This window comes from Mya arenaria, chromosome 6, assembly GCF_026914265.1.
Source record: "Mya arenaria isolate MELC-2E11 chromosome 6, ASM2691426v1".
In the NCBI taxonomy this organism is placed as follows: domain Eukaryota; kingdom Metazoa; phylum Mollusca; class Bivalvia; order Myida; family Myidae; genus Mya; species Mya arenaria.
This window is the reverse complement of record NC_069127.1, coordinates 52,010,931-52,025,208: the sequence shown is the minus strand read 5'-3', so window position 1 is coordinate 52,025,208 and position 14,278 is coordinate 52,010,931. Positions and strand designations below refer to the sequence as shown.

General features: G+C 32.7%; 1 long non-coding RNA gene across 1 annotated transcript in view; it reads left to right on the top strand.

Moving 5' to 3' along the window:
- The window catches only part of LOC128238730 (uncharacterized), a 39,001-nt gene extending 30,897 nt beyond the window's left edge, over window positions 1-8,104 (top strand). The window contains exons 3-4 of the long non-coding RNA XR_008261758.1: window positions 3,760-3,809; window positions 5,402-8,104. This is a non-coding gene — a long non-coding RNA (uncharacterized LOC128238730). The remainder of the gene's footprint in view (window positions 1-3,759; window positions 3,810-5,401) is intronic.
- The last annotated feature ends 6,174 nt before the right edge of the window (window positions 8,105-14,278 follow it).

The window sequence follows — 14,278 nt, the reverse complement described above, 5'->3', positions numbered from 1 at the left end:
TACTGTCCTTTTGTTTGGCATTTTTGTAGCAAGAGTTTTTAAAATTAAATGATTACACCTCAACTTTCGAAAATCTTCTTCATAGAGTTCAATTGACAACATTACATCTGAGCAGGATAAGATGCATCGCTATTGAAACTTACAAATGTCTGTACAGTAGCTCACCAGAATATGTTCAAACCCTTGTGGCTTTTAAGATATGTAATTTCAATCTCTGATATGAAAACTGTGTAGAAGTTCCTTAAGCACAGCTATATACGGGAATAACTCTTTCCGCTTTGAGGCCAGACAGGTATGGAACCGCCTCTAAATGGAAATAAGGTGCCCTCATAACTACCTGGAATTTGGAATACTGATCTGCACTTGGACATTCCTCCCTGGTAAAGACTCAATGTCTCAATGTACACATATATTTTATAACTTAAAAATAAGAAGAAATTGAGAATTATAAGGCGTTTCACTGCAAAGATCATTTTTATTATAAATTACATCACTGCTGTTAAAAAGCCCATTTGTTTTCATGATATTATCAGATCAAGGTACACTACCAACACAATAAAACACTATCATGATAATAGTACTATTACTTTTGATTGCTGTTTGCAATTTTGTGCTGGCCAATGACAATCAAGTATTTTTCATATTTTCTGTTTCATTAATATTATTTATAGTAATTAATTTTATTAATTTATTAATAGTACTTTTGAAACATTCGTCAGAAATGATCTACGTTAATTATATTTCAGTCAGTCTTTCAACCAAGGTTTACTTGTTAAACTAGTGTCAAAACAAAAAACCTGGGGTTTGCATTTCTATGTGGGTCGATATAAATAGTTGCAGTTAAAAGAACGAAGCACAAAACATACCATGGACAAAAGTTCCCACATCATTTAGGGAAAGCAAAACATTAACATTTGAAAAATTGATTGAAGTTCTCTTTTGAGTTTAAATAATATTACTTTATTGAATGATTATCCCAAGTCGCTTCCAATTTTTTAAAACATGAACCCCTTCGACGTACCTTGTAGTGAACACGCAATGACCTACTCTTTCCATCATTGAATATGTCACAGAAAGGAATTATATTTGCATTTGGTTCAAGAAGTCGATCAAATAGGGCTGTTACAGGAAATTCAAGCTGTAACCTGACAACTAAATGGTTGATTATTAAATGAAAACTACTTAGTAAGAGGTATTTTCATTAAGGAGTGGCTTACATGAGTTGAGGCATTTAAGTTTCTGGGATTGTCCAGAACATTTTCAAACCATTTACATTAAAAATAAATCTGTTCAGAGAACATTGAGCCTGGATCATGCCAATGTTATCGTTTATTAAAAGTAAAATAAACAAAATCTTAGTGTTTGGGCGAAAAAAGTAGCCCCAAATAGTTAAAATAAAAGTTTTGCGATAATTGTGAAAAATCTTAAATTTTATACATATTTTCACTCAAATCATTTTTATTTTTATGTCTTAAAATAATTTTACTACTTAACTACAGAAGTGTTTCAAGATTGGTTACCGAAAATTTAAAATCCACGATTTGTTTATATTCAAACGTTCTAAACGGTTTTAAATGTCACAATGGTAATGTAAGAATGCAAAATTGTACAGTACATATCATTTGGTACTTTCAGGTCCCCCCCCCCCCGGTTTGACACTTAAAGATACAGACCATTATATAAAATTCCTATATATTATATGTTTTTTTTACCGATTTGCAGGTGATATGACCCTGATAACACGACCCCTATCACCATATATGGGAAGAAAGTTCAACTAGTGTTCCTAACATTGAACAACGTTATAAAAGAAAATACCTTTCTTATCAGAAAAATAAAATTGGTTGAAAGTTACCACTATGTATCCCTTTAAGTGACCATATCCCGCGTAGGAATACAAACAATGTGTTGCAATTGTAAATAAAAGTAGGTCAAGCAGATCAAATATGTTCAGTATTTTTTTTTTCAAATAACAAACACTTCAACTTGAAAACGTATTATTATGGAAATAACCCTACGGTTTGAGCTTTGATTCATTTGCATGTGCGAAACAAGAAAAAGATATCTCACACTGAATAGTCACTTATGAGTTGGTGTAATATGCCATAAGTTTGTAAAGTTCCAATTATAATATTGTTTCGAGTTTTTCTTTAAACCTTTTCATTTAACCAAAAACAATTTGACCATATGAATCGAGATATACGTCAATTTGAATGTAAACAATATTTTTTCAACTACTGGATCTTGGTTCAATACTATGTGAATCACCTAGAGTTGCGAGGGGATTTTCGACGGACCAGGACCTTTGAACAGATATGACGTCGTCAAGATAAAATATTGCTGGGAAAATCAGAGTGAAATGAGTAACTGAAAGCTGGTCATAAAGAAGTCATTAGGTGAAACTTTTCCAGGAAAAGTGCAAATTTGCTTCCAGGCTAGAACTACCACAACTGATATGACTAAGGCGACGTTACATCCTGAATTATAAATGACAAAGGTAGTTTCCAAAGATTTATGAGAAAAATGAGAAACTTAAGCTATATCCTAAGAGGAAAGAATAGTTTTTAGAACCTGGAATAGTACGTTTTCATTTTAGATTTTAAGTCATAAAGTCCGATGTGTTTCTGGTATATTTTCTTTACCGATATAAGAAACCATTATTTAAAAGTTATGTTTTAGAAAATGAAGCCTAATTTTAAAGTGTTCCTGATGAATAGTACATGCAAACAACATGTCCAATGGCAAGTCCTCAGAAATGTAACATGTCAGAATATTCTAGATCAATTGACTACTTAATAATCCCGAGCACAAATCTTGACAGAAATAAGTCATTGTTCGGATTAGATCGTCAGGAAATGTCTTAGCCTAAAACCATTGGAAACATGATGTGAAGTGTAATCAACATAAAACAGGATGCAAATATCAGCAAAAGGCCCCCGAAGAAAATGTTTCGATATGATCTGGTTGATCTACAATGCACTTCGCTGTTTACTAGCGTTTACTTTACATTTAAAACGTTATCTCTACTTCATGACATTCCTAATTCTGCATTATATCACTTTCTAAAGCGTGCCTTCTTCCGGATTGTGTATTCAATACAATTTAAATACAATGCAAAATCAAATCATCTGTTTGTTTGGCGTCATGTTCCACTTCCAGACTGATAAGCTTCAAACAAAATGGCATAAAACACAACATTAATATTATATCAGAGAACGGACGCTGCGACCTTTTTCTTTGAACACAACTCCAATTGGCAATAAGGGCCCTTCTGTGTTAGCAGTACAATCAATAGGTGTTGCATAACTGGCTATACACGAGCCAAACAGGGAGAATGTACTTTTTTTAAGAAGCCACAGCGAAAATCATCGGAGTAAATTATTAGTCTTAATAGGTTGTGTGTCATAGTGCACAGACAGGTTGTAACTCTAGGTAGAACTACTCTGGTTATTTAGCATGTTCGTTATACGTTAAATAGCCAGAGGAGCCCTCACCAGCAACGTCACACGGGACCTGTGTTGAATACCCCTCTTTGCAATGCGTTTATTTTAATTGAAGCAGAGGCCGGGGATCGAACTGTTCGGGCCCTGGACAAGTCAGACATAAACTAAACAAGGCCTTAAAACAAAAGACCAACTCACTTTAATTATTGGCTACTCCATTGGTAAGCAAAATGTATTAGCATGTTGGTTGGGTCTCTGTAAACAACCAATTCGTAAGGGCTGTTCTATTTTTTAATACAAGTACTTTCTTTTCCAGCTGATGGCTCCGGTACCACAACTCAAAAACCTAAAACTGAAACTGATCAGGTACAGCTTGCTCATTACTTACTCACTTACTTAAGTTTAGATAGTTTATACTTAAAAAGTCATGGAAAATATGAAAATATAAAAATATACTGACAAAACACCGCCTTAATAGCTTGACATTTTGTTAGTACTACTTAAATGGCAACAATGTTCGTTATTATATCCAGCATCTACGTACTTAGGTATTTTCTTCATATTTATAATATGCTGATGTTGGCTTAAATAAATGAAATTACTTTGAACTTAAAACAAATTTAATTTATTGAATAAGCAATATATCAAAATAATTATGAGTTACACTTATTAATTTTCATTTCAAACCGATTGTTTTTTTTTTTAAAACTTCCTGATTATCCATCAAATGACAACCTGAATGAAGACAATCTTAATTTTATTCTTATAATGACGGCTGTTCCCTCCGGTATTGTCAAGGTGTCGTGTTGTCCCAGTCTTGACTAGGATTCAGCCTATAATTGAAATTCTGTCAACAAACGCAAATGCTTGAAACGTAGCAGGAATAAATTATTGAGTCCTTTAATATCTCTGTTATTTATATAGGCGACAACGGTTACCTTTACTATACCATAAAACATATCTGAAAGAATCCATACACTAGGATCTCTAGAGGAGTCACCAACAGGTTTTAAATAATTCACATGGACTCCCTCTAGGCTTAGGTATGATGGTATTGTATCGCTTAAGTTCTGTGTTCATGTCCTTGAATCATTTATGTATACCAAGAACAAAGAGAAATACAATAAATCTGTATGCGATTTTGCAGAAAGATGCGTGCACTTCAAAATAATCTAGACATAAGAATAAGAAATAAATTAATTTGATTGTCAGGAGCAAAGGAAGAATGTTTACGAAGTAACATATACGACATTTCCTTATATAAAACATTTTGAAATTATATTTGATCTTAGTTTTGTATTTGCTTAAGTTGTTTACCTTTACCATATTGTTTGCACATTACGTGTACTCTTACAATATTTGCGCCGTTGTCAATGTTTGGCAAAGTGCTTTCTAGCCAAAGAACTATTTTACACATTCTTTAACATGTATTTCATCAATAAAATACATTGCCTTAAACATATAATAAATTTGGCTAAAATAAAAATACCCTATACTGTAATATGAACCAAGTGAAGAATGTTCGCACGGCGTAATTGGAAACAAAGTTGAAAAAAACTTCTTCGTAGGCAACTTACAAAACGAATGGCTCATAAATGCAGATGCTTGAACTGTACACGTTTAGACCGGTATCCCTGTCGAGAGAAACGGTCAACGACGAACATGCTTCAAAATGCGAATTAACACAGGCACTAGCCAGACATTTTCTGTCAAAATGACATAGATCCCCGCTCGCCTCAATCAATAAGTGAAAGCGGCATAAGGACGGGAATCACGGTAACACCAAACCCTTTTCCCGTGATTTCTGCCCTTACTGGTAATACTGCCGTCAAATTTCCTGCTACTAGCCCAGAAAGCTTAATTTTGACTTTTACCGATTAAGATAATATTTGTTATTACTTATCTTAAGCAAAATAAATACTTATTAGAATTTTCAAATCGAATCAATTTTCTTTCAGCCCTTTCTTCAATCATCTATGTTCATAGGACTTGCTGCTGGAGTTGGTGGATTTCTCGCCTTCATGGTGCTGTGTTGCATTGTTTGGAAGTGCTTTTGTGGGGGAGAAACAGACTTTCAAAGACATTCGTAGGCGTAGATAAAAACTTCACTTGTACATTTTTAGAAGTGACTTTGATGAGGATGTTTTACTTTCAAATACTCTTATATAAGGGATAGATATTTCCATCTGTCAGTTTTACCCGAGAAATCGCTAGATCTGAACGTATGTTGAGGGATGCCATAGGGGCAAAGAAGTTCTTTGGCGGATACGAAGATAAAATTTCTTAAAAAGTGATTTGTTGGACGCTAAACATGATTTAAAAGACATTTCAGTGATCCTTAGTTTTGTCACCGAGTAATATTTTTTCGATATTTGGATATGCTTTTTTTCAGGCACCAGTTTGAATAACAAGGATATTCGAAAGGATTATTTTAAATGTATTAAACGCAGAAGCCAGGAGGAATTCCAAATATGTATGTAAGGTCGGAAAAATCCATTTTATAATAGCCTCAAAAGGCCGTCCCTTTTTTTTGCAGACGCCAGGCGGAATTTATAAGACATTTGTGAACGTGGAAAGATGTCTACATTTGATTGTGCTTCAGACGGCGTAGCTTTTGCTTGAACGTGCTTTTGGTGGTGTAAAGACGATATTTGAGAAACATCTTACAAATGTGGATACACTCTTGTATTTTAAAAATCCCTGAAGACTCTTGTCAATGTTTCTCATGGAGGTAGTTTGGAGTTAGACATGGAAAGTCATTCGAACAGTGCACGCACATTTTGATCGGGTTTAAAAAATGAAGGTAAACTATTATATATCGGCGTGCTCCATTTGAACAACCATGTATATATTAAGTATAAACAAAACCTTTTTAATGTGTTTGAATTACTAAACGTAATATTCTTAAGGGAAATTTGTCCGCATGGAAAATTCTTATCATGTCAATATGAAGTTCATTGAGTCAATGGAATTCATCGAAAGAAACACGGATGGAATTTGTAGGATAGTGATGTAAAAGGAAATCATGAGTGGTGTATTGTTTTGTTTTTCAAATTTGGTGGCAGAATAAGAGTATTAATTATATTTTTGAATGGTGGACAATTTGTTGCGGAAGAACATGCTAGTTTGTTTACATATTATGGAAATGAAGCAACACGGTTCCATGCTTCAGCTTTAACTCAATACTTCAAAACCTTGTCTTATATAAAACCAAAAACACGCAAATCAACGGAAAAACAAATTATGCGCAAACCGATTCATTGACAGTTATAAACAAAACATAAAGATACCGTCCTAAGATATAAATACAAGTGCATTCTTGTGTTTTTTTTTCTCAAAACAACAGATTTTCAACATTTACAAATTTGGTCAGCACCTCGTTTTAACATCGTCGTTTTAACTGTGCAACGGACATGACTTCTCGATGAAAACGGTGTTAAATGATCGAAAGCAAGGGGGTGACGACAAAATTGAAATGGTAAATATAGCATGAGAGACGTTTTTATTTATATACAATAATTATGATATACGTTAACATATCAGTGTAAAGTATAGCAGACATTCATATTATTTATAATGAATAACAGCCAATAAGATCTAGCTTTAAGATTATTTAAGCTAAGTACCGGCGACAGGCATATATTTATCAAGCTACAAGGCTTATCAGACACTAACCGACACATACACAGCACATACACATACACAGCATCACAGGGTAACAAAGACACATGACACTACATTTGCATATCTTCATAATATTATTCCTTTTGTTTTATAAAACTGATAATGGTATCCTTAATATTTGGTTTGATTTAATATTTGAGCTAAGATGGTTTGATTTTGTTTCAGTCATGTTATGACGTATGCAATTGTAAATCAAATTTCCTCTCAAGGTATTTTGAGTGGTCATTTTTTATACATTATGTTATAAACAAATCTGCCTACCATGTTTTTATTCGAAGATTTAGGTAGTCTTTTACAGCGCTGGTTCGCTTTCAAATGTCGTAGAATAGTCAGCATATAATCAGTTTCTAGTGTGATCGTAAATTGTTTCTTTTCTAGCACCCAAAATATAAAATATTTCATATAGATCGTGCAATTTGTTGATTCCCAATACAAACTTGAAATCATAGAGATGAAGATTTCTGTATTGACTTATACATAAGATGTTAAATTAATGAATAGTATCACGTAACTATGTATTTTGTTAATTATCCAATTTTGTGAAAGGTATTCTACTCTTGTGTACATATTTCTTCGGGTGCTTTTTGTTCAATCATGTTTCATTTTTCATGTTTTTTGAATAAATGTATGTTTTGTAGGTCGTATAAGAGTTAATATTTGTTAGAACGGTGATTAACTTCGTATTTCTGAGAGTTAACGTTTGTAAGCATGATGGTTAATGTTTATCGGTATAGGGGTTAATGTTTATATTTTTGATGTTTGAGTTTGGAGTGTATGAGGGTTAATTTTCTAGGTTTGATGGTGAATGTTAATCAGTATGGTGGTCAATGTTTATCGGTAAAAGGGGTTATGTTTGTAGGTATTACGGTTAATGTGTATCCTTATATTGGTTAATGTTTGTCATCATATTGGTAAATGTTTATCCTTATATTGGTTAATGTTTATCATTATATTGGTTAATGTTTATCATTATAAAGGTGAATGTTTATCATTTTTTTAGGGTTAATGTTTATCGGTTAAGGGTCAATTGTAACTTAGATGAATGATCTAAATATTTGATGGGTATGATGGTTGAGAGTGAATTGTATGATCGTCAAGTGTTGAATAGTTGTGATATTTACCCTGAATATTATAATAACTAACTGCATGCATGATCAATGTTTCGAGACATCAATTGCGCTTGCCTGCAGTTTGTGATTTTAATGTAACATGTATATGTTTGATAATTGAGTTGTTTTAGTAGAAAGCTGAATGACAATTATTAGTATAACGTACCATTCCAAACATATTCTGACAGTTTTCCTGTATTATTTCCAATCATTTTCTGATAAAGTGTTCTTGTATTATTTTGAATGTTTTAAATATTGATATATCTAACTGATTAATAAAAATGTGAATTTTGACATATCTGTTCTTTGTCAAGGTGATACTGCCAAACGTGTTACCTGGATATCAGTTAGTACCAGGGTTATTTGATTGCATTTCTAATAAAACCAGTTTTTAATACATGAGTAGCACTAGTAAAGGACGAAAGAAAATATTAGTTGTCCAGAATCAATTACTGAAACGGTTTAAGTAAAATACGAATCAGATCAAATTCAAATATGATGGCCTGTGAGTAGATATTTTGAAAATAACTAGGTATAATGTTAATAAATCACACGGGTTACTTGAAATATTTTATCTGAATAAGATTGAATAAGATTAAATTAACAATCTAGCTTCATTGTCAAACCCCGTAGTGACACGATGAAATGTGCAAAACATTCCTTTCTAAAAATATTCTCATAAAAAGACCAATCAGCAAACAGCAAAGTAATAATACGTGTTTGAAAAACTTATTCTCTGTATATGAATAAAATACATCACCATTCTTTCGTTTAATTGTGTGTTTTTTTACTATTGATGTTCGAAATTTAAAACTTACCAACCCTTTGCCTTGTTCGTCTGCGATTTCAGTCAAGAGGAGAGGACAAAATTAATCATTGATTTTGATCAATGATAATTACTCACAAACATGCTACAATTAAAAACTGTATGTTGTATTACACAATCGTGAGACAGACAGTGTCCATACTTTCAAACAACTCCGTTGCAGGCAAATGATTTATCGATTCTTGAAAGCTTAAACCAAATTAACAATTCTTCAGAGAAAACAATATGTTTACTTTATTACAAAAACTTTATCTGCCCCATGTTTATTGACTTTCGTCGTTGATATCAATGGGAGGTGGAATTGATCGAACAAGTAAAAAAACCTTTAACCAATAAAGGAGTGCAGTCATCGATATTCTTAGATTTGTAATTTATATATAAAAGAAATGAACACTCATAATAAAATGGATCGCTCAATGTATAGCACCCAATGCTAAAGTATTTCTACAAAAAGAATTCCTAGATCGAATTACCATAATACAATAAACAAAATACAGGGACAAGCCCAGTAGTCCAACAAAACCTGTTTAAAGGCAGGATGCAAGGGTCCAAACAACAATGAACTAGAGACAAAAACATATAAACACCACATACAAAAACAAACACCAAACACATTCATCAATATAGCTATACCAATAAATGATGATGATAATTCTGACTGCACTTTTGTGTGTTGTGTGTTTTTTCCTATTACATTTTTCTCAAATGTCACCTTCAAAGACTAAATGCTATTGTCAATGTTCTTTGATAAATTTCTACCTCATTTAATGTGATAGTTTTAAGGGAATATTTGTGCATTTTAAAATGCTGGAGGAAAGAAAACGCTCAACGTGATTTCAATTTGAATCTCAAACAAGTTATGTCACTGTCACACAGTAAAACCGTTAGCTAAATGTTTCGGCGAGTTCATAACTCACCTCTTGTTGTGTTGAAATGAATGAGGTGTCGCTAGATGGTGTTTGAAGTCAAAAATGTGTTGTTGTTTTTTTTAAATTTGTCAGGGGTGCCTGGTTCTAACCTATCTAGCCAATCCAGAGAGCATTAACGTACAGAAATCACATACATTTAAGCCTTTGTCCCATATTCTCGTAACAAAAAGCAATAGCCGAGTCATTGGTCAAAGGAAGATACACGGCAGACTAGATCTGACTTATTTCGAGAACTTGCACACAGAATGATTGCATATGCACTACGACATCTCATCGTGTGCATTTAATGGAATAAACAATGATATCCCTACACTTTCTTTCACCGAGCGAAACGCATAGATCAAACGATAGTTAATAGACACCCGAGACGCCTGTAAATAGGGAAATAGTTTTAACAGACTGAGTCTTGAGCAGTGTAACAAAGCCAACAAGTCGTAGGCTAGACGTTTCAATCAATATTTTATGATGAGTTCTCATAAGAAATAAGATAAACAGGTAGGTCGTCTCTGATACAAACATGTTGCAAATTGTCCTTTAAACACATATGGGTTGTTACACATACAAATCATGATGTGTAATAGAGCATGAAACAAATAATGAACAATTAGCTGACCATGACTTAATAAAGTATGCTAATGTGAATGTTTGTCAAACTAATTCGAATATTCTTCAAATGAGTTTAGCAACTTAACGGATAAAGGGAACATGTATGTTCTGTACCATGAGGTAAAGTCATACTTAAATATCGTTTTGAAGTTCACATTTTCACTACAGATCATATATGAACATAGAAAAAACCTTTAATTAATAATATTCATCTGTATTCTATACTTAAAAAAGCTATAAATTACAACTATGGCTATAGATGTTCATATTTAACTAAATGTAATTGTCACTGTTGTCACACTGTAACGTTTGAGCATCTTGGTACGCTTACGTCATAGGTAGAACTGTTTATAACCGCTATGGGTACATAAAGAATCGGTAATAAACACGATCAGAACTAAACTACGAACATGTAATGAAAAACACACAATTCAGAATAATTAAGTTTGAAACAGTTATAAAAAAACATCAACATATAAATTTAACCATTGTAAAATAGTAACGAAAAAAACAGGATAATAAGTGATTAAACAGGGTTGATTCGTGAAACAGAGCCAACAAGTCAAGAGGAAAATACATAAATATTATTAAGCAGGACAGGCTTTCCGCATAGCCAATATTAAATATTGATAGCCCTAAAATAAATCACTATTGTTATTGCACTATTTCAAATTTGCTTTTACATGTATTGTCAATGAACTTTGCAAATTATATCAATTATCGTGAACCTTTAGCGCATTTGACGTTTAACACTTGAAAAAAAAAAAAATTATTATTTAGATTGAAGGCTGAAATCAACCTATATATTTTTTTCTCTTACCATCTTTATTTTGTACATGTGTCCATCCTTTCCAAGTATAACAAAGTCGGTTTTGAAGTCTTTTTTTTGAAAACGTAAGATTTTAAAGCTTATTTAAAATAGCAACATGTTCTAATGTTTTGCCGTCTAAACAGTATGCAGTAGTTTAATTAGTGCCATTAAAAAAGGATTAAAAACATCATTTTACATTAAATCTTGCAAGTAACAAAACAATTTACACCATGATTATGCCAAGGCGCTTCCAATGTTTCCAAATATGAGCGCCTTCGACATACGTACCTCGCCTTGTCGTGAACACTGCAATGACCTATTTCTACTCTTTTCACCATTGAATGTGTCACGGAAAGGAATTATATTTGCATTTGGTTCAAGACGTCGATCAAAAAGGACTGTTACAGAAAATTTAAGCTGTAACATTATTACTAAATGATTGATTCATCAATGAAAACAATTTGGTAAGAGATATTTTCATCCAGGAGTGGCTTACATTTGTTAGGAAACTTCCAGGTTTCCGGACCTGTCCAGAACATTGACATTTTATGTTATGTTGTAGATTTTCATTATTGAAACATTCACATTAGATTATTTTACAGAACCAACAGCCTGGATCGTGCCAATTTTATCGTTTAGTAAAAGTAAAATAAACAATAAACTTTCTTAGTGTTGAGGCACAGTGTCTCACTTAAACGACATAATAAATCAACATAATTAACAATGGAACTTTAACGATGATTATCACCAAAAGAGTTTTGAATGTTTAAATCAGAATCCGCTGGGCAATCCCATGAAAGAGATATGAGCGTAAAAACTAAATACGTCTTAAGCACGAACAACAAGCAGTCTCGATAGGTTTGCTCTAACTGTCTTCACTGCCTGATTGCACATTTCGAATGAAGCTTTTATAAGTCTGACCCTCAAACGCAGCTTGAGGACGTTAGTGAATACGGGCCCTTAACAAAATTGATGTTCAATATTATATATATATCAGCCGTTTGACAAGTAAAAGAGACAAAATAATCTTTACCTAAAATTCATATTGATTTCAAATTGGTTCATTAATCGGAAATGTAGTAATATGAAAACTCTGTTTCCATAAACAGTCTCGAATTGCATGGTTTTAAATAATCAATTTACACCATTTTTTTAAGCTGCACAAGGAAATAAGACATTAGTATGTACAAATCGTTTATCAGGACCTACCACCAAGGTACATAAATGTAGCCAACTGAAATGTCATCGTAGTCGTAAATTATTATTGTGTCTGCATATCGCATCGTGTCATTCATTACAACAACGAACAGACACTTCTTGCATGCCCTGATTATATCCGACATATAAATATTCCGCATCTAATCAGTGGCGTAGCTTCGCCTAGGATCTTAGAGCCAAGTCCTGCACATGATTTTCAAAATTTTGTCTACAGCTGTACATTCATAACAACCACTGAATAGCTGCTGCTTTATATCAATAACTACAACCATGATTTTCAGCTGAAGAAATTAACAAGAGTCATATATGACAGCTGAAGATATTAATAAATAGCAACAACAGTCATATATCCCAGCTGATATTATCTCAAAAAACAACAGTCATATATTACAGCTGTGGATCATAATAAAAAAATCAACAACAGTCAAATTACAGCTGTAAACTTTAATAAAAACATTTTACAGCACTATATATTAATAAAAGAAGTTACAGTCTTATGCTATAGCTGTATATATTAAAAAAATCAACAACAATCATATATTACAGCAAATAAACAATTTGTTGTACATATACAGTTATGTAGTTTGACACTAAAGGCAAGCGTAATCTGATATTTTTTTTAAATGAAGCTATTCTTTGAAATACAAAATAGCTTATAATTATAACTTCAACCATAAAATTACACCTGAAGATACATTTTAATAGTCTGTATTCATACTGTAACTTCTGAGCAACTTGCTACACCAACGTCATAAGTAGAACTGGTTTGAACCACTACTGTGCATATGGAACTGGTTATCAACACGAGCACAACCAAACTTAGACCAAATAATGTCAGTTAATCAGAATTATAAAGTTAGTAAGAAGCTTTTACCAAAACGCTTCTACACATTTAACAATATACAAACATTTCAGGAAAAGCAGGAATACCACTTGCTGCAAAAACCATTTCAATTATAATTTCATCTCTGCTTTTAAAAATACCATTTGCTGATGTTCTGCCAGTAAGTTTTCCCCCAGTAATTTCAAAGATATTATCAAACCAATGCACAGTATCAGCACAGTATCACTTAATCATGATGATTGCATTTTTCTTGTGGACCAATGTCAACATTGAGGATATCTCATATTTTCTGTCCAGAAATGTTTACGTAGAACATTTCTGACGAATACACCAAAAAGAGTTTCATTGGGTATATTGCAGCCAGTCCATTTATCCACCAAGGCTTACTTGTTCAACTAGTGTCATTTATAAAGGGAAGCATGGCCTTGGCGTTTGCATTTTTGTGTAGGCCAATATGCTTGGTTGCAGTGGAATGAATGAAAAAGAATCCTCCCATGAATGTTTATGTACCATGTTCAAATGATCTTGAATATTTTGCCAACCTTGTCAAAATGATATTGGAGGTTTCGTCCACATAGTTGGAAATGACATACTAGAAGGTTTTGTCAATGGGATGTTTTGTCCAGCTCTCAGTGTAATGTTTTCTTTTCTAATTAAAAACTTATGTTCTACTATGTGCATTTATTTAAATACAAAATTAAGAATAATTTAATATTATTTCATCGGGCAAAACGTATTTACCAAACGTTAATATTATTAAAAAGGCACCAGAGTTGCCTGAAAACAGGGACATAGTTTCAACAGGGTT